The sequence below is a fragment of the Dasypus novemcinctus genome, chromosome 30, assembly GCF_030445035.2.
Source record: "Dasypus novemcinctus isolate mDasNov1 chromosome 30, mDasNov1.1.hap2, whole genome shotgun sequence".
In the NCBI taxonomy this organism is placed as follows: domain Eukaryota; kingdom Metazoa; phylum Chordata; class Mammalia; order Cingulata; family Dasypodidae; genus Dasypus; species Dasypus novemcinctus.
This window is the reverse complement of record NC_080702.1, coordinates 36,967,277-36,987,512: the sequence shown is the minus strand read 5'-3', so window position 1 is coordinate 36,987,512 and position 20,236 is coordinate 36,967,277. Positions and strand designations below refer to the sequence as shown.

General features: G+C 37.5%; 1 pseudogene; it reads right to left on the bottom strand.

The window, feature by feature from the left end:
- Positions 1-22: 22 nt before the first annotated feature.
- LOC101414206 (vomeronasal type-2 receptor 116-like) lies at positions 23-18,095 on the bottom strand (annotated as a pseudogene).
- Positions 18,096-20,236: the final 2,141 nt, after the last annotated feature.

The following is a 20,236-nucleotide window of genomic DNA, read 5'->3' as shown; positions in this document are numbered from 1 at the left end:
TAGGAACCAAATGAGATAAAACTTAAGAAGACTTATTTCCCCCAGAATGTGTTTTATTCCATAACCCATGGTGTGTGTTCCTATCTTGCTTTAAAAAAAATAATATAGCACTTTGGAGCAAAGATGCAGCCTAGTAACCCAGCACTGGAAGCCAAGATGGAGAAGATCTCCACAGCTGCCATAACCTTCCCCTTGGTGCTGTGGTAGACAGGGAGGAAAGTGACCCAAACACTGCAGAACACCAACATGCTGAAGGTCAAGAACTTGGCTTCATTAAAGGTGTCAGGCAGGTTCCTGGCCATGAAAGCTACAATGAAGCTCACAAAAGCCAGGCAGCCCAGGTATCCCAGGACACAGTAGAAGGCAGTGGCTGAGCCTTTACTGCACTCAATGATGATATAACCAGGCTCAGAGTGTGCATCTTTATCAATGAATGGGGGAGAGGTTCCCAGCCAGATGCCACAGAGTGCCATCTGGATCAGGGAGCAAATGGGAATAACAAAGTTAGGTGCCCCTGACACCAAACACTGCCTCAACCTTCTCCCTGGAGCAGTGACCTTGAATGCCAGAACCACAGTGATTGTTTTGGCCAACACAGTGGACACAGCCACAGTAAACACAATTCCAAATGTGATTTGTTGGAGGATGCAGATGGCTGTGTTAGGGCGACCGATGAAGAGTAAGGAGCAGAGGAAGCACAGGGTGAGGGAGATGAGCAGGATGTAGCTGAGGATCCTGTTATTTGCCTTGACTATGGGAGTGTCTCTGTGCTTCACAAAGACCCCAAGAATAACCGCAGTAAGAAAAGAGAAGCAAAGAGCTGTGCAGACCAGAGCCATCCCCAAGGGGTCTCCATAAGCCAGGAAGGTCACAGCTTTTTGGAGGCAATGATTTCTCTCACTGTTTGCATACTGATGATCTGCACACTTCACACACTCATCCATATCTGGTGAGAAAAGCAATGTGTCATCAGCTCATGTTCAGTAATTTTAACTTATTTATAAGTCCCTAAAAGAAACACATTGGGTAATTTTATCCATTTTTGTCAACTTGCATTGACTTCAAGAAAGTGTGTGTTATAATCTGTTTATTTTTCTTCCCTCAAACTTTCTCTTAGAGCTCTGACCTTCTTTCGACATTCAGACCTTCAATTGGATAGGAGTTGCTCTTTTCATTCAATGTTGAGTTTTCGTTCAGTTCTTCTTAAAATTTATACACTGGTGGATAACATATACTCATAAGGGCATCTTTAGACATCCAGTTCAATTATGATGTTCCATTACTGGGCCATAAGCTACATAAATATTCATCTTTGTAAATAATGCCATCCACTTTTCCAACTAGTTACACTAGTTTAAACTCCCACAATCAACCTTCTTTCCAGTTGTACCATGTTCTCTTAGACCCTTGACATGGATGTTGTTTAATTTTTGCTATTATGGGGGATGCTTTGAGGTTTTTCACTATGACTTTGGTTTGGAATTTCTTGGTGAGTAATTAATCTGAACACGAGCTCATATGTTCATTGCACATTTCAAGATGTTTTTGAGGAAAGAGCTTGTGCTCAAGCCATGCCCTTTTTATTGCTATATTTTCTGTCTCTCTTGTGCTTTAATAAAAGCACTCTATATATGCTAGGAATGATTTCTCACTGGCTAGATCTATTTTACACATTTTATCCAACTTAAGTTGTTCCCTTCTATTTCTAATTTGGTAAACAATGGTTTTCCTATTTATTTTTAAATATTGAATGGATGCTCACTTTTATTCAATGTTTTCCTGAATTTTTTTTTGAAATGATGGTTTCTCCTTTTTGAGGTGCTCATGTACCAATTTATTTTGCATAAAATAAACTTCATCACAATAAGTTCTTTATGTTATACAGCTGGATTTGGATTGCAGCTTTTCTTAACAGCAAATGTGAGTTTAGTCTCAAGAGAAAAATTGACCCAAATATTTTATTTCTCACAGCAATGTTATCAGACTTCGGTACCAATGTTAAGTTCTTCTAGTAAAATTAAATGTGCATTTTTCCAGATTTTCCTAATATCTGGAAAAGTTTGAGTAGATAAGGATTCTTTTTTCCTTGAAAGTTTGGTTGCATTTTTCAGTGAAGTCATTGGTCCCCCAATTTTTTTTTTTAGTAGATATGTCATTTTAAACTAGGGTTTAATATCCTAAGTAGATACAAATATTTTCAGATTTTCCATTTTTCTTGGGACACTTAACCTTTATTTTTGTGGAAATTTGAGAATTTCATTTAAATTTTCAAATATATTGACATGAAGTTATTTTTACTATCCTTTATGATTTAATATTTCTGTACATATATCCCACTTTTAAGTCTTTTCACTATTTATTATGCAATTTTTCTTAATCACTATCTATCAATTTATCATTATCTAACAATTTGTCTTTCATTAGATTTAGCTTTGAGTTTTATCCGTTCATATTTGTCTTTTATTACATTTTCTTTTTATACTTATTATTTTCAGTCTTCCACTTTCTTTATGTGTACTCTAATGTTATTATTTTAGCTCGTGATACTTAAACATCAGATTTTTTTTACATTTAAATATGCATACTAATAATACATACATAGGTATATAAAATTTAACATTAAACGTTATTCTCTGAGGATACCTTTAGCCTTATCATATGAGACATAAAATGTGGCAATTTCAATTTTAAACATTTCATAAATCCTATCAAACTATTTACTTTAAACCATGGGTTATTTAATAGTGTATTTCTTAATCTCCAAATGTGTGGGAACTGACTTTGTAGATACACTATTCTTTTACATGTGCACATGGAGCATTTACTCAAACTTGCTTATAACCAATGTGTACAGGAATCATTTTCCCAAGTTGACTAAATCTAGGTTATATCATTAGAACAACATGTTTCAAAAAACTGAAACAACAGTAACCATTTCAGGGAATTAAACTGCATACTAATCACCAAAAGAAACTTAGAAATTTACCACCATAGAAGTGATTCTATAATTTAATATCATGAATATGAATAATTTCAAGATGTTAATTATATTACAAAAAGAATATTAAAGACTATTCTACATCATATCTCAAACCCCATCCTCAATATTCTGTGTGATCCTGTCACATTGAAACTCTTTTCAGGTACTCTGAGTCTCTGAATATTATATGCAGTGGTGGTTTCCTTTTCTTCATTTATAATAATTTGGCCAAGATTTTATTCCTCCCTTGACTCATTTTACATAATACTAATTTCCTGCCTCTCTGAAGAACCCATGAGACCCATCCTCCCAATGAAGATGCGGTCAACAGGTTCCTGTTCAAATATTCACTGTGTGCTTTAAGCATGGACAAAAAAAGTCTATGTTTTTCTCCCCAATTACCTAGGAACTTGAGGAGAGTGGAAACTGAAACTCCTCATTAAGGGTAAGTTAGATCATCCTCATTTTGTACACAATAGAAATAAATATTTCTAAAATCATTCCCAAACTTTCTGAGCATCTGCTCTGTGTCATGAACAGTTTTAGGCACAAAAACTGAGGAAGGTCTAAACACATTGCTTAAATATAATCTAAACAAGCTTTCACTCAATACGAAAATCAGGTACTTGTAACACCATGTACTAAATTCCAAGAGAGGGAGGAAAGGTGTATTAATTTGGTGGCATCAACAAAAGGGATCCCTAGAGACTATTTGGCCTTACATGTGTCTGAACAATGACTCAAATAAGCTAGTTCTGGGCAGAGAATTGGTGTCATTTCAAAGGGAAATATTTTTTTATTGTAAAAATGAAATTACTATACAAAGGAAGGAAGAATTTTGTCTCTGTAGTTGTCCTCCAGATTCTTTCTAATACCTTGTATGAATTGGGGATATAAAAGAGATTTGGGGACTTTTTTGTGGGCATAAACTTACCTGTCTCATTGGAAATCTCATTCTCTGGGCAGGGGGTGCAAAGAAAACCAGAGGCAGCCTTTCCCTCCTGAAAGGTTTTCCTGAATCCAGGAGAACACTCCTCACTGCATACAGATTTGGGAGTCTGGGAAGAAATCAGATACATGCTCTTAACAGTGAACATTTAATTCACCAGTATTTAGAAGGTTGAAGTATTGGAGCACCAACAAATTTAAATTTCAAATACCTAAGTCAAATTAATTGATAAGATATCAGGTTTATTACATGATATGAAATATAATTAATTAGATATGTATCTTTAAATAAATGTTTTCTTTTTACATCCTTTGGATAGTAGGTGAGAAAATTTATCAAGTGAAATGGTAAGTGGTTAAACTAATAATCTGGTCATGTACTTAGCTGGAAGGAGCGTATAAAGCCTCTGTGTTGGTTAGGTTAATGTATTAACACGGTCACTGTTTGGTCAAGTAAACTCTGGGCTAATTGTTATAAAGGATATTTATGGATGTTAATCATCATGTAATAAACTGCATAAATGAGGCTGATTACATGTAAAATCCACCAGGGAGATTTCTGTCAACAATGAATAAGGTTTTTACAATCAGACTACCTTAAAACAGGAATTGATTTCAGGATTTGGAGAGAATTTCCCAGCTCCTGTTTGGACAGGCAACGTCTCCCGGGAACTGATCAAGGGCCTTCATGGTACCTTCATTGGAGCCCCTGTTTTCAGCCTGCCTGCAGAATCTGGACCTGGCCATCCCCATGGACACATGAGAGAATTTTATTGAATCTCTTTCTATTCACAGTTATCTCCTGTTGATTCTGTTTCCTTAGAGAAACTTGCCTATTACAATCTCCATGACAAGATTTTTGATATTTTGTTGTAATACTATGCATGGTAATTGGGTCCTACCCACCTCTGAAAATCCTGTGGCCCATTCTATCACCTCCTCAGATATAGACAATTGTTGATCTCGTGGCACAGCTGAGTCAAATTGTCCTACTTTAACTTTAAGTCCAAAACCTTCTGGAAAATTCCAAAAGTTGAGAATGTCATAACTGGCTTCCAATTTCCTTTCATCATCAAAATACACGGGGTCACCAGCAGGATTGTTAAATGGGATGTTCTTCAGAAATGGGTGAAGCTAAAAGAGACACACCTGTGAGGAAGTGGGTCCTCTGATCAAGGACAGATCACCAAGGTCAGAACATCCCTGATCCTCTGTAATCCCTGCTTCCTAAGGCAGTTTTATTATTAACATTCAATTAAGTAAAAAAAAAGAAACCTTAAGGAGGACTAAAATGTCATAGCATAAAATATTAAGTTTCAGGGGAAAACTCCAAATACAACGAGATGAAAACAATCTGTGAGTGTGGGATACAGACAAACCTTATTAGAAGAATCAAATCTAAACACTCTCAATTGCTAACTGAATTCTTCCCAAGCAAGGTCATCAATATCTGAAGAGCTTGCAGAATTAAATGATATAATTTATATACAGTATCTAACAAAGTGCCTAAAGCTAATTCAAAAACTAGTTTGTCTCTGCTGTCATGCAATTGTTCAATGGAAGAGGTCTAGAATTTTATATTAAAACTTTAAGTGGGCAGAAAGTTGAGGGCCTTAGTAACAAGAAGCATTGCCATTGACTAATAACTCCTTCCCTCCCTGCCATTGGCACCTTCCTGTTCATTACCATTTCTGCACAGGGCTAGATTTACCTCCTAGACAGTGAACAAGCAAGTCATCTCTTGCACTTATCTAGAAACAACCCTAAACTTCCTGACTTGAGCATATGCTGCATTCCAAGAAATTTATGATTATGACACGTAGTGAAATACACATGCTGTTCAATGGAAGAGGTATTACCTGCCAAGGGTAAACCACCAGTCCATCTTCATTTTCCACTGACTGTATTTCTACTCGTTGAAGAAGAATTTCATGAAGGCTCTGAGCCACAGCATACACTGCATTATAAACATTATAACATCCTTCATTCATGTTGTTGTCAAATAGCCACCAAGGCAACAACTCCAAGGAGGCATTGGGAGGACAATTCTCCAGAGTGTTACAGTCAGATTCAGAAACCAAGCAATTAAAAGAGACGTACCACAATTTAGTGAGGTAAAAGTCTTCTGGGTATTTTGAAGGTTTAACTGTCTGGATGAAAGTTTTGAAACCAGGCATATCAGCAAGGTGGTGTGAAAAAATGAGAGCCCCATGGAGTGAGTCAAGTAAAAAGTTTCTCTCACTGGTGGTAAAATCCCACTGTGAGGTTGTAACCCAAACTTTCCCTAAAACTAAGAGTCTCCATCTCCAAAAGCTCAATCCCATTAGGGAGTCGGAATCACCGTAAATGACAGTCACATTCACTGATGATTCTCTGATGCGTAAATGATATTGCCAGTCTTTTGAGCTAATTGTCCTCTCAGTGACAGGGATCATTTCCAAGAAGGCTGCACAGACTCCATTTTTGTCCATCTCTGCCCTCAAGTCCCAAAGAAACTTCACACCTCTCTTGTCTTCTGAGACGACTAGTCCCACCCAGTTCCAGCTGAAATGGAGCATCACTGAGACCATTGCAAGGGCCAGAGTTGTGTCCTTGGGGGCCATCTGATAAAGAGATGACCACTTGCCATCATCACTCAGTTGTGGGCCATAGAGGCCAAAAGCAAGCTAAAGGTAGGATTGAAAGAGCCAGTATGAGAAAGAAGATTGGTCAGAAGCACAATATCAGCCCTGATGAATATTAAACAACGTATTATTTTTTTATTTTATTTTTTTATTAAATTGTCTTTTGTTTTTAAGATATATAGATCACATAGAATGTTACCTTAAAAAATATGAGAGTCCCACATACCCAACACCCCAATCCACCATTCCTCCTACATCAACAACCTCTTTCATCAGTGTAGCACATTCACTGCATTTGGTGAATACATTTTGGAGTACTGCTGCACCACATGGATTAGAGTCTACATTTTAGTTTATACTCTCCCACCAGTACATTCAGTGGTTATGGCAGGATATTAATGTCCAGCATCTGTCCCTGCAATATAATTTTGGGCAACTCCAAGTCCCCAAAATGCCCCTACATCCCATCTCTTTTTCCCTCTCCCTGCCCTCAGCAACTATAGTGCCCACTTTTTGAAGATCAATGCTACAGTTTCTTCCATCACTAGTAAGAATATTTCTTTAGTAGAATACCAGTAAGTTCACTCTAATCCATATTTTACCTCTCCATCCTGTGGATCCTAGATTGGTGAAATCCACTCCACCTCTATATTAAGAGGGCACTCAGATCCCACATGGTTGATGGATGTGATTCTCCTATTTTGAGTTGTAGGCACTCTAAATTCCTAGTTGTGGTGGTTGACCATCTTCAACCACCCTGTTAGCTGACCTGGGAAGTAGATACTACTCCAGGTACTGGTGCTCCTGAGGGCTACAGAGATACACAGGTCTACAATCATGACAGCTGACTCTGGAGTTCAGTGCCTTGTCAGTGGACCCTATTTTGGAATTTGTGTTCCTCAATGTGATAGAGGTGGACTCAGATGTGACCTTTCTACACATGCCTCTTCTGTCACTATTACTGGACCTGTGGTTGGCACTGGGGTTGGTGCATATCCAGGAGACTTGAACGTCAAGAATGACCATATTGCAGCTGGGCCTTGAGCCTCAGAAGAGTTGTAAATCCTACTCACTCGTTTATTAAAAAATGTTTTAAAAAGGAAAAAGGAAAAATTTTCTCTTCTTACTTTCTAATAATCTCCCAATCCCTGAGAGCATATTGGCAGCTACTTGACCAGTCTCAACGGTCTAGGAAACTCATTTGGCTCTTACTCACTTGGTTTCACATATTTTCTAGAAAATGACATGTGAACATCCCACCATGTCACTGTGTACTGGCTGTAACCTTTGAAATATGAGTAAACACAATTTCTTCATTTGACCTTTTCTTTTAAGGTCCCTGAAATTAGCAAAGGAAACATTAATTTATCTCCCCTCCCATCTATTGAGGCTCACCTGTGGAATTTTGTAGAGTTCCAGCAGTGTCCCAATCTGGGCAGAAACTGCCCATGTTGTTCCTATAACGGCTGCTACAGACTTGCTCTCTTTCCTACAGGTGTAATTAGGAATGTCCTTGCCCAGCCCTGATTGCCAAATGATGGGATTCTCCAATGTCCTCTGTTCACTGTGTAATGAATTGTACAGATCAAATCCCAAAGTAATGTTGGGTAAAAGATGGGGGTTCCTGTTGATCTCTTCAATAGCAAAAACCAAGGCCAGAACATACTGGTAGTTCTTGGTCTGAAACCTGTATGGAATGCAAAGTTATATTTAGGCAGAAGACTCAAATCATGATTCTATTCAAATTCAATAAAATGACCAAATTAAGGATGAAAGCACAAATGGAGTCATTCTAGATTAGTTCTTCTGAAGCCTTGGAAATCAGCTAATCCTAAAAGAGCTAAAAGACATTTGAAGGCTATGACTGAATTTTGAATCGTTGGAGGAAGATGATACTATATACAAAAGAAAGTGTAATGAGTGAAAAAATTCATAAAGAATGTTTAATTTATTCTTTATATCAGGAAACAAGAATTATTTTTTCACATTATCACATTATTAAATGGTTTATATAATAGCAGGATTATTGTTATGAGTTTAGAGTAATTCTAACTGAAGGGTGTATCTCTTCAAAAGTTCAGTTCCACAGCATAAGCAGAATTGGATGAGAGAGGCAGAGGGGCGTAACATCTGTTTGGTGAGAAGCATCGACAAGAAGACTAATAATCAATTAGCCTTAGGTTCTACCCCATCAAGTTGTGGACATGCCCTCTTCCAACTGTGACATACTGGGAAGAATGTCAGAGCACAGAATAGGAAGAATCATGCAAGGCAGGAATATTTGGGAGAAGAAAACTGATGAAGTGCAAGGTGATCACTACCTATACCTAACAGGACTGGAAACACTGCTGTATACTAAAGGGAAAAATGTCATGATGTCTAGAAATTCTCTTAACCATTTCTTAATTAAAATATTACAATCCTAATAACATTAACAATTAATCCAAGATCTTCCTTTGTACTCCCTTCATATGACCCTTACTCTTCATCTTTATTGTTGATTTGTGCACAGTTCCACTTCCTTTATTAATAACTCCTTTTGCAGGACAAATGAAATTCCTTTCATATTTTTACCAGGCAACTGAATTTCCAAGAACAAAAGTCTCCTGCATCCATTTCAAACATTCTTTTTCACAGGCTTGATTAACACACTAATAACTATTGCTTACTGTATATTTCAACAGTTGGACACAGGTTTCCACATGTGCTCAATCAATCAAACTTGTCAAATTTTTCAAATATAATTTATGTTTAGTAGATATATCTTGTCATTTTAGAGAGAAATATTGAAATTTCTCACTATGTTGCCTTGCTTATACCTTGTTTCATTATTTATTTGTTTGAGGATATTATATATTTATATATTTATAATAATTGCTATTCATTTTTGAAGATTTGAACTTTTTTTTAATTACAAATGTACTGCTCAATTCCTAAGGATGCATTTTATCCTCCTCCATATATAAATATACTTGCCTCCGGTTAATTATGGTTATTAACTTTAGTAAACTAGGGTATCTTTATAGCTACACACTTTGGCTTTCAAGTTTTCATTTTTCTTTAAATGTGTCTTATAAACATATTTTACAAGGAAGTAGGATGGTATAGTCCCTATGGAAAAAAATGAATTATCTAGTAGGAATCTCTTACATAATATAGAAAAAGAAGGAGCACCGTAGCCGTGACAAACACCAAGCAGAAAATAATAGGAATAATCATAAAAAAATACTATTAGCTAATTAGTTAATAGTTTATCAGTCTTCACTTTTCTGCAATGACAAAAATGTACACATTCAAATAAGTAGATGAAGCATTAAAGAACATTGAGCATCTAACTGAATATATTTGTTTAGGAGAAGAGAATTTCTTAATATGATTAAACACAAAAACAAAAATGCACATAAACTGAGAAATTAGACTTTCCTTAATGCAAAGATAGTGAATCAAAATTGGAGGTGGCTGAAGGTCAGGCATGGAAGGATCACTCCCACACAGGGGCTGATCTACACTGTCTAATATTCTCCCCATTCATGAACTGAATGATCCAAAACCATTAGCCAAGTTTGCTGATGCAGAATGTCATATGCTTCATGTATTGCAGTATGTCCTGTGCTTGAAGAATCCCTGAACAAAAAGCATTTTCTTTAAAAGCAAGGGGAGCATCAGGTCTGTTAATTCCAGGTTGCTTTGTACCTTACTGGCATTGCTAGCCTATTACAAAATGCAGTGAAATAACAGGCAAAAAAGAATGGAAAGAAAGGAGCAAACCACAATCTTGCTGGAAGCAAGATGGTTCACATAGGAAACCCAAGAAAAAATGTGGAAAATATTTGTAATTGATAAGGAAGTAGTCAATCAAATATATACAACTCTTAACAATGTTTAAATATAATATCAATAATTTATTAAGCTTTATGGGAAATAGATATGATAGTAATAGACTAATAATAAATTCTTAATATTAATAATGGTATAATATTGGGCAATTTCATTTATATATTTTATACAAGTAATAATTAATATAATTAATAATTGATATTATTAAGACATATTTTAACAATAAATTAACTGTAAATTTACCTATAAATCAATTTGTCTGTTACGTGTGAACAAGACCACAAAGCTCTATGGAGGAATGTAAATGCATAACAAACAGGGAAGTGGGTCTAATTCAGTGGTTGAGCACATGCTTCCCATGTAAGATGTCCCACACTCAATCCCTCGTACATCCCCCAAAATATTACAACTACATTAATAGTCTACAAATGTTCTATAAAAGTTTAGTAGTATTATTATTGAATTAATGAAGTTTTCTAATTATGATTGAAGTAATGAATGCAGAAATATGTGATAATACCAAATATCATTGATTGTACACTTTTGATGAATTGTATGCCTTATGAATATGTATCAATAAAATTGATTGTTTAAAAAAAAGGTAGCACAATTAGTAGTTTACCAGTTACCAGGGCACAGAGGAGGAGGTGAAGGAGAAGGTAGAATTATTTTTTAGTGGGTATGGATATATTCTTAGAGATGATGTACACATTTGAGTAATGGATGTTGGTGATGGCAGCACAATAATGTGAATATCATTTGGAAAATTTGGGTGGTATATATGTTACTATAAACTATTTTTTAAAATCATTGAGACATTTAAAAAGTTAATGTTAATACAGCTTGAGGTTTCTGGAAATATGGTAAGTTCAGGAAATTATTGAAATAATTGAGAACACTAAGGGGAGAATATAACAGAAAAACCAATAATTGCAATATTTAATTAGGCACAATATTTTAAACAGAATGGGAATGGCATTGGAAGATATGGATATATCAACAGGACAGAACAGAAAATGGAGAACCAATCTGTGTTTAAGTGACTGTTTCACGCATTATCAAGCTGGTCTTGGAATAATGAACTGTTTCGTTAGTGGTGAAAGTAAATAATTTTGAAATATAAAATGAGGTAATCTACTACATACTTGAGGCAAAATCTTTCCAGTTCTCAAAGGAAACACAAAGTAGTAGAATAAGCACATCTATTTATCAACCTGTAGATTAGGGAGACATGGCCAGAAAGGCACTCAAAATAAAAGAAAATATACCTAATTTACTTTAACTGAAATTTCATGTTGTTTTTTTATTTAAAGATACCTTACGGAAAAATATTTAAAGCTAGCAACAAAATAATGATGAAATGAATTTTTAATGAAAATGCTCTTGTTAATTCCACTAACAACAATATTCTTAAAAAGTGAAAAGGCCTAGATGTGAATAGAAAAATGGCCAAAGCCCTGAAAGGCAAATTGCCACCCCTGAGGTGGTTTAAGTGGATAGCAGAGTCTAAGAAGAAAAGCAGTTAGTGCCTCCTCTTCTGTCAGACATTACACCTCTCTTTCCCTCGGCCTTATAGGGTTCTTAAAGCAAGCTGGGACAGATGAGAAAATCTGACCTTCTACCGCATGAAATTCAGGTCGAAATGTCCCTGAATGAGCCAAGCTCTACTCCTGCATTAAAAGGCAGCAATCAGCAGCATCCTTCAGAATGAGGTGTGTGCATCAGTCATGGATGACAAAGGGACAAATATATTTTGGAAAATTGTGGAGAGGAAATAAGCAGGGAAGCATTGGAGGAGTATTAAAGAATGGAAGAGATAGGCAGACAAATATCCAGAAATGGAAAGACAGAAAATTTAGCTGCAAACTCCTTCGAAGGAGAAAGGTCCCAAATTTCTAAACCTTCCATCACCTGTCAAAATTTTGCAGAACTGCTTGCAAATTATATGCTTCAGGAACATTCAGAAAAGCATTAACACATCATTTTACTGAGTGAAATCCCCTCTTCTCACATGAGCAGAAGCTATCTGCTGGAATCTCCTGAAATGTTTTAATCAAATTTTTTGAAACATGATCCCTTGAAGTGTCACTTCATCAATTCATTAATTACATCATCAGATATAGAACTGGCAGTCACAGAAATCTAAAAACGGAGGTTGTTTAAATGCCCACATGAATCAGAATCAAGCTGGAGTTGAAAATATCTCACAAATGATTCATCTCTTACACCTGGTCAGGCAGGCTGTTCGAGGAGGCATGAATGAAGCCTGAGAGGTGATGATACAGAATATTTCAAACAGTAGCCAGATGCCTACAGTAAGAAATCTGACCATGCATGGGGGACACAGATACCTGGGTCATCTTGGTAAGAATATTAGCCACTATCCCCATGGGGAAAGAATAATTAGCAAACCCTTTTTTGGGAAACAGACATTTACCTGAAACCTTTTAGCCAAGCTGTAATGCCAAAGGACAGGTTTTCTAAGACATATTACTTGATCCACTGCTTGTGGCAGCAGAGTGAGGAGAAAAGGCAAGGAGAGTGGAGCATTTTGGAGAGGACTGTCCCACTTGTATCCCAGCACAGAAAAGGGAAAGACATGGGAACTAAGAGGAAGAAAAATAGAATATTCTCATTCCCCTTTGAAAGAAAAAATAGCAGTGGGAAGAAACAAAATAAATGACTCACATACTGGGATGTGGGTAGCAGGTGCGAATGGGAGGGCAGGTAATGTGGAGAATGTTGATCGAGCCATCTGCAAATTGCCTAGGCAGCATTCAACCTAATAATAATGCAGAAAATGAATGAAAAAGCACTTACTGCTGTAAATAGACTTCCTTCATAGGCTGGGTGATCCCAACATTTGTTAGAAATGTATAAAGGGGGAAAAAGCCACCTATAATCAGATCTCCATCCTTAAATTCACTGGGTTTCATTCTGTGGAAGCAGTTAGGATCAGTTAATCGCCACGCAGAGAGGGGAAGCTGAAGGAGCAGGAAAATAAAAATCAGTGGGACAACCACCACACCATGGAGCCTAGAGTGATTACAACTGAAAATGGGAGGATGGCAGCCAGCATCCATGTGGAATCTGAGCCTCCTCTTGACATAGAGGTGCAATGGACACAACCAATCCAATGTCCACATAGAAGAGGTGGCATTGGATTGGGAAAAGTGGACATGGTGGACGATGGGTATGGGGAAGGGCAGGAAGAGATGAGAGGTGGGGGCGTATTTGGGACGTGGAGCTGCCCTGGATGGCGCCTCGGGGGTGATCACCGGACATCGTGGATCCTCACAGGGCCCACTGGATGGAATGGAGGAGAGTATGGGCCATGATGTGGACCATTGTCTATGAGGTGCAGAGGTGCCCAAAGATGTACTTACCAAATCCAATGGATGTGTCATGATGATGGGAACGAGTGTTGTTGGGGGGGGAGAGGGGGGTGGGGGGGTGGGGTTGAATGGGACCTCACATATATATTTTTAATGTAATATTATTACAAAGTCAATAAAAAAAAAATCAGTGGGTACATCACAGAAGTGTCTCCATGAATCACAGCCAAATCTTTAAGTGTGTGCAAAGTATTCATCAGACAGCTGAAATGGTTCCTGTGGCCACAAACAAATATATATGTAAATATACCTATATATGTGTGCGTGTGTTTGTGTGTGTGTATGTGTGTTTGTGCAGGATATTATGACCTGGAAAGGGGACCTAATTTCTTCAATGACCTCTTTCTGCTAAGCTTTTCCAAATCCTCAAAGACAATAGGGGGAATTGAACATATTTTGCCCTTGGGCTCTGCATCTGAAGTCCTGTGCCCAGGTGAAAACCAATGGTTGAAAACATGTTTGGATTATCCTCTTCACCCATAGGTGCTATGATTTCATCAAGTCCACGGATAATAAAGCTCCAGGGACCTCCTTCTCTCCAGGAAGTTTTAGCCTAAGCCTAGTCAGTACAATAAGTGTATTCAATGAACTAGTGCCCATTGCATCAAAAGAATGTTGTGTTAGGAAGGACTTATGCTGGTCAAGATTTCGGAAGAGCATTCTGGGATCATGGACTCCAGAGTCCATAGAGATGGGCATCCTAAAACACATACGTCCCAATGTAGTACACAATATATACAATAGGGCAGACCCAAGTCTGCATGACTTTCATTTGATCAGAGTCACCCACAAGTCAATGTGTCTGTGCCTGGATAAGAAACAATCATGCTAAAGTAAAAAACTTACAAATCAATAACTTAAGAACAATGTAGAAATAAATGTGCATTATGAATTACTGAAATTGACACATGTATCTACACCTCAGTCCTTATAAACCATCTTAAACCCATAGATCAACAAGTTATACTGATCCATTCCTCCACCTCCAGATTGCTTTCCTCTAATATTTGCACTTTCATGGTAGCATGGCCTTATGCTGGAAATTCTTATCTTTTCTCAACATAAGACAGAGAAAATTAGCTGGACAGCTCCCCACACTCTCTACCACATTGAACATCCATGGCACATGCAACAAGTATGGATTTCTATTACCCTGGTATTAAAAACAGAGGGGGGGGCGTATGGCAACTGACTTTGAAGGGAATTTAAATATGTGCCCATTAGGCGGGCACATCCACTTACAAGTGAATCAATGCTCAAAGGCAAGTAGTTCTAAGTTGTGGGAATGCCACATATATTTATGGTCTACCACACTCAAGTTTTCCTTCTCTGACTAGAGATAGCTAATGATCCCTTAAGCTATGGACAGTAGAGCTCATGTAACCCCAGAAACAAAGAGACAACCTAAACAGAAAACAAGAACTTATTATTTCCCTTCCAGGTAGGAGTGAAGGTCACATATCACTGTGCTCCACTGTGGCTATTTAGCTGTCATAGATGCTGGCAAGTTCCTTTCATATTTGAGGATATATAGAGTTGGATATTTTTCCAAAGCTTAATGTAATGTTTGTGGTCCAAGGGTTAAAAATTAGCAGAAAGAGGTATCAAAATGGAAATGCAATCATATCGCATTTACTTCCCTGGTGATAATGAGGTAAAATATCTCCTTTTCCAATACATGATGGACTAAAGAAGACGTACCAAGTAACAGAATTTTTCTCTTCTTAATTCCTGACTTTGTGACTGAAATTTCAATGATACTACTTTTCCAAGAATTTGTTGCTTGGTTCTAGATATGATAAGGAGGCTAATGTGGAATAGTGTGGGGTCAGGAATTGAGATTCCAACTTTTGACATGGGACTGAGCAATGCATTTGCTCAGAAAGGAGATAATTCTAGAATCTGAGAGGAAGATGAAAGCCTTGAAATCTTCTGAATCAGGTATAAATAGAGTTTTCAGAGTGTGAGCTTGGAGCTTTTTAACTTTATTTTTAAGGTAGTTTTAGATTATAGAAATGTTAGAGCAAAAACATAGGGAATATCAATGGCTCTTCTAACTCCCCCATTCATATTTTTCCCTATGAATAACATCTTTCATTAGTGTGAAACACTTGTGTCAATTGGTGAATGTATATTGAAGAATTGCTATAAACCATAGACTATAGTCAGCATTATGGCTCACACTTTGCACCATGCAATTTTATGGGTTTTGTCATTTATAATGGCTTGTATCTTTCATTGCAAATTCATGCAGAACAATTCCAATGTCACCAAGATGACCAATGTTGTACCTATTCTTCCCTCTCCCTCCCTTCAGAACCTCTGGTGACAACTCTCTTTATATCAGTGTTACAAGATGTTATTCATAGGGGAAAATATGAGAGAGGGAAGGATTGGAAGAAATGGGAATTTCCTATATGTTCAAAGAGACTTTTCTGTAACCTAAAAGTTCATTGAAAATAGAGTGAAAAAAATAAGACACTGGGGGAACATACAGAACAAAATATAAACATAAAGGATAACAGTTTATTGTGTTTATAGGACAGTTTTGAAAAACATATACAAATAAAATAGAGAGAAAAAAAGAAGAGCTGTGGTGTATGATGGGAAGCATAGAGAGATAGAGAGGTCATGATTTTTTTAAATTTTTTATTATTGGAATAATGATAATGCTCTAAGAATGAAGTAATGAATGCTCAAATATGTGACTGCATCAAATAACATTGATTGTACACTTTCGATGAATTTATATTTTATTGATATGTGACAATAAAATTGATTTAAAAAAATAACAGCTCACAGAGGACTGAGCTTGTAATTTTAAAAACTATAATTGAATATTTATGGAAATCCTGCTTCTGTGTTAAATGTTCATGAGAGTTCATTGACGCACACAAGAGTGAATCCTGAACGGAGAGAGAAAAATGTTTACTACTTAAGATAGCATATTAATATTGCAGTGCACATGAGGAAAATTATTAGTAATAAACTTAGTTCAGCAGTCAACAAATGGAAGATTGATTCACTTAGGAAAAATATATCTAATGTGAATTTAGACATGAATTTAAATGAAATGTAAGTAAGATCCTCAAGGAAGCATGTGATAGACATGTGTGCTTTTTTTTTCTTTTCTTGTCTTTGTTTAATGTTACATTAAAAAAATATGAAGTCCCCATATACCCCCCAACCCCCTCACCCCACTCCTCCCCCATAACAACAACCTCCTCCATCATCATGAGACATTCATCGCACTTGGTGAATACATCTCTGAGCACCACTGTACCTCATGGTCAATGGTCCACACCAAAGCCCACAATCTCCCACAGTCCACCCAGTGGGCTATGGGAGAACAAACAATGTCTGGTAACTATCCCCACAGCATGACCCAGGACAACTCAAGTCCCGAAAACCCCCCAAGATTGCATTTCTTCCTCGCACTCCCTACCACCAGCAGCCACCATGGCCACTTTCTCCACACCAATGCCATATTTTCTTCGATTACTAATCATAATAGTTCATGAATAGAATATCAGTAAGTCCACTCTAATCCTTACTCTATTCCTCCACCCTGTGGCCATGGAATGGGTATGTCCAGTCAACATCTATATCAAGAGAGGGCTTAGATTCCACATGGATGCTGGATGCAATTCTCCTGCTTTCAGGTGTAGGCACTCTTGGCTCCCTGGTGTGGTGGTTGACCTTCTTCACTCCATGTTAGCTGAGCGAGGTAAGTCCAATAAACCAGAGTGTAGGAGTGGCAAGTCTGTTGAGGCACAGGGCCTGGCTATCACATGGTCAGTCCAGAGATTCAGGTCCCCTGGATATACACTAAACCCCAGTGCCAACTACAGATCCGATAAAAGTAACAGGAGAGGCTTGTGAACAAAGATCACGTCTGAGTCCAGCTCCATCACACAGAAACTCAAACTCCAAAGTAGGGCCAACTGACATGGCACTGAAGTCCATCTACCATGCCCATAGAACCTGTGGGTCTCTGCAGAAAAACCAATAGCTGAGCTCAAATATACTTTATCTATCCCTGGGGCTGCACTGAGGTGTGCATAAGGGCGATCCATCTGATACCCTCCCAGCTCTTTTTGGAGACTCATAGCCATATAAACTCATTTGTCCTTTCAATTTCCCCCTTTTATTCAGGTCAGAAAACATTTTTAACTCCTGGTATTACATGCAGATTGAGATATTCTGCTGGTCTGAGTTGACCCTTTATTTAAGGTCATTTTCAAGTTACATCATCAGCTGGTACTTGGTAGTTATTCCTCGGTGCAAGGAAGGTTCATCCCTGGGAGTCATGTCGCATGCCCGGGAGGAAGGCAACACTTTTACATGCTGAGTTTGGCTTCGAGACTGGCCACATTTTAGCAACATGGAGGCTCTCAGGAGGTAACTCTTAGGCAGTTCTAGGCCTTGTTCTTATTTCAGGTTTCATGTGATTTGTTTCTTTTTATACATATCATTCGTTGCTTCTTTGAGATATGATTGGGGACTTTATGGCTCTTGGAGTTGTCCTAAATGATATTGCATAGGCAGGTGCTGGACATTATGCATACTGCCATAACCCACTAATTGGACTGGGAGAGAGTGTAAACCAGAAATGTAAACTCCTTTCCATGCAATGCAGCAATGCTATGAAATGTATTCACCAAATGCAACGAATGTGCCACAATGATAAAAGAGATTGTTGATGTGGCGGGAGTAGGGTAAGGTGGGGTATGTGTTATATGGGCACCTCATATACTTCTTTCTCTTTTATATTTATTTTTATTTATTAATGTTATATTAAAAATATAAGTAGTTCCCATATACCCCCACCCCCACCCTAAACCTCTGACATCAACAACCCCCCTCAACCACCACAGCACACTCATTGCATTTGGCAAAAACACCCTGGAGCATCACCACGCCATATGGATAACAGTCCGCATCGTAGTTTACACTCTCCCACAGTCTATCCAGTGTGTTGTAGCAGGATGTATAATGTCCAGCATCTGTTACTGCAACATCATTCATGGTAACTCCAAGTCCTGAAAATGTCCCCATATCACATGATTTCTTCCCTCAACGTGCTCCCAGCAACTACAGTGACCTCTTTCCCCAGATTGGTGCTTTAATTTTTTCCATTACTGGTCACAATATTTCCATAGTAGAATATCATTAAGTCTCCTCTAATCCATATTTATTCCTCCATCCTGTGGACCCTGGGATGGTGATGTCCACTCTACATCTATATCAAGAGGGGGCTTAGATTCCACATGGATGTTGGATGCATTTTTCCTGCAGGCAGTTGTAAGCACTCTCAGTTCCCTGGTTTGGTGGTTGACCACCTTCACCTCCCTGTTAGCTGGCCTGTGTAATTCCAGTGAACCAGAGGGTAGGATTTGCAAGACTGCAGAGGCTCAGGGCCCAGCTTGTACATGGACAGTCCAGAGATTCAAGTCTCCTGAGTATACACCAACCCTAGTGCTAACCACAGGTTACATAAAAGTGACAGAAGAGTTATGTGTAGAAAGGCAACATTTTTTGTGTTGCATGTTTATTCAAGAAATACAATTAAAAATAAATTCAAAAAGGCATATACAAATCATGAACAGATATGATAAAGAAAAATAGAGAGCATGAAAACAGTGAATATACTAGTCAAAATAAATTATCAAATTAAAATATGAAGAGCAAATTCTTTACCGGAGCTGAACATTCTCATCAGAAGTTTGACAATTGAGACATAATTCTGTGGAAATTATCAAGACCTCACAATAAAGTGTGAAAGAGATGAAAATTTTTAAGAAAATAAGACTGACAGAGTTTCTCTAGAGTAATTCCAGCACTAAAAATGTTTGAGACAGAAAAAGCAGTGTGAATAACTGAAAATCCAAATTTGAAGAAATAATGTAAGAGAAATTTCCAAAACATATGATAGGTTTTTTTTTTTGCATTTAAAAGATAGCCAATATATGATAGGTAGAGTGAATAAAAATCAAGCCACCCATAAATACATTGTGGTGAATTTGCAGGCGATGAAGGATTTATTAGTTTTTCCAGGAACCACAATGGTCAGATTACTGACAAAGTGCCAAATTATAACACAATAAAACAAGCAAGAAAATATTAGCATTGAATTCAGGATTTATTGAATTTCCAGAAACACTTACGAAGGTACTATAGAAGAAAATAATCATGTGAAGGTGTTCATCTTAAATGTTAGAAGTAACACATTCCCGAGCTTGGTCACTTTTCTGGCAATAATCCTTTTTGCCCTTGAAATGGGGGTCAATTCAGCATCCTATTTTGCTTTACCTTAATTCTTTTTCCTTTCACCCCCCCCCCACTGGATCCCACATATGCTGCTTCAATATAGTTTGTTTTTGCCTTCTAGTTAAGATAAAACCCTGAAGTAGCTGCCAAACACCAGGCAGTTTTCCTCTATACAAGACTTC